At 37.2% G+C, this 2,099-nt stretch overlaps 1 long non-coding RNA gene across 3 annotated transcripts in view; it reads right to left on the minus strand.

Moving 5' to 3' along the window:
* Positions 1-1,655, minus strand: part of LOC104999087 — a 283,904-nt gene extending 282,249 nt beyond the window's left edge. For 2 of the 3 annotated variants that reach the window (XR_826542.1, XR_826543.1), the window contains exon 1: positions 1,377-1,655. This is a non-coding gene — a long non-coding RNA (uncharacterized LOC104999087). The remainder of the gene's footprint in view (positions 1-1,376) is intronic. The other variant, XR_826544.1, reaches the window with a different exon arrangement.
* Positions 1,656-2,099: the final 444 nt, after the last annotated feature.

Raw genomic sequence — 2,099 nt, forward strand, 5'->3', positions numbered from 1 at the left:
GACTCTCAAGAGTCTTCTCCAACACCACAGTTCAAAAGCATCAATTCTTCGGCACTCAGCTTTCTTCACAGTCCAACTCTCACATCCATACTTGACCACTGGGAAAACCATAGCCTTGACTAGATGGACCATTTTTGGCAAAGTAATGTCTCTTTTTGAATGTCTGCTTTTGAATATGCTATCTAGGTTGGTCATAACTTTCCTTCCAAGGAGTAAGCGTCTTTTAATTTCATGGCTGTGTGACTTAAAGTGTGGTCCATGAGCCAAAATTGTCAGCATCAAATGGGAATTTGTTAGAAACAACCTTTATTGTTTTAACTAAATGAGAATTAGGAGCTGTTTATTACTGAAACATTTCTAGACCAACCTGACCCACATAACCACAAATCAAGACTTGTGAAATGGACCAAAACTACTACTTCAAGAAAATGTGTAGCTCTAGATTCTTACATAATAAAAGAAGAGGCTGAAAATTAGTGAGATAAGCAATTAGTTAAAGGTCTTAGAGAAACAACAACCACATAGATTTAAGGCAAGTAGGAGGAAATTTTTTAATGAAGTAAAAACAGAACGTTTAAATAGAAATGATTGGTTAAGTCAAAGTCAGTTCTTTGAGAAAACTAATAAAGTCAACAAATCTCTAGTGATCAAGAAATAGTGGCACAAATCTGGGGGGATGGGGAAGTCGTCCTGAATGGAAAGAAGTTTACTGATGAGGATATTTAAAACCGGCTGCCAAAAAATTTAATCTTAGTCATCCAAAAACATTCTCGTCACAGTCCACTGCAGGTCAATGGTTCACCTCCCAATAGTGATAAAGATTACAGAACTGTCCCCACTGACACCAAAAAGGAATAGGCAACCCTCATCAGCAGCAGTCAGGATCAGAGTGGATCTGAACCACACAGCTGAACTTCCAGAATTCAAGCCCATGAGCTTTTCAGGTTTTTGTTCATTTCATTAATCTGGAAGAAATACAATACTTCATTTTGTGTACCTGAATTTTTTGACAGCATGTATTGGTTATGATGGAGTTGTGTTGTATGAGTGAAAAAAATTAAGTCACAGAACTACTTACAATGTGTTATCATTTATAGTACTTGAAAATAACAAAAATGAAATATTAATGATATATTGCCTAGAAATATATACAGAAGTACTAATACTATCTGGTAAAAAGCAGAGGAATAATAAACACAAAATTTAGGATAGTAGTTAGCTCTGGGGCTATCCAGAGGTAAATTCAATGGTTTAATACTATTCTAATCATTTTGTTATTGTATTCTATGTCTTGCTGTGTCACATGTATTCTTTGGTATGTATTAAATATGCCTTCTAAATTACCCTCAATTTTTACTTGAATTTTTAGATCTTACCTTTTCAGTTCTTCAGCTTTTCCATCTATGAAACGGGCTGGTTTCTACTTCCCTCATTAGATGAATATAAATGAATAGATCTTCCTGCGAAAGTTTCTATCCATTCTAATTTCCTTGGCTTCTCCAAGAAAGCAGACTTTGGACAGTGGAGAAAGGGCAAAGGAAACTTCAGGGATGACTGAATGCGGCTGCTGAGTTAAGGAACTTAGAACTCTCATGAAGAACAGGCTTTCTATTCTCTGGTTACCTTTCGTGGAGGTGGGGCACCCTGCGCCTGGTCACATGTGAAAATTCATTTAATAAGTTTCTTGTATTCACATGACAATGGAGGTGTGGGACAAGATAAAAAGGAAAGAAACAGGGAGGAGACAGAAGGGAGGTCTCGGCCCAGGATGAACACAAGAGGAAGACCAAGTGAATTCAACAGCTATCTTTCTCCTAGGAGTAACAAGGGGCTTGTGAAAAGCTGAAGCACACTCACTTTCTAACTTGACTTGCCCACTCAAGAACTAGTGATACCTTTAAGTGACAAATGGGTCCTCTGTGGCAATGAATTGAAGTCATGGACTCGTGTCCAAAGATCTGTCTCTCCACTCCCAAGAATAAACTTTAGGGATCCCAGAGAAAGAAATTTTTTTTTTAATATTAATACACAAAACAGGAAACAACCCTAGTGCGTAATTTCTGGCTAATTCTAGCACAGAGAGTTAAAGAGCAATAATA

Source organism: Bison bison, unplaced genomic scaffold (genome assembly GCF_000754665.1).
Source record: "Bison bison bison isolate TAMUID 2011002044 unplaced genomic scaffold, Bison_UMD1.0 scf7180017864343, whole genome shotgun sequence".
In the NCBI taxonomy this organism is placed as follows: Eukaryota; Metazoa; Chordata; class Mammalia; order Artiodactyla; family Bovidae; genus Bison; species Bison bison.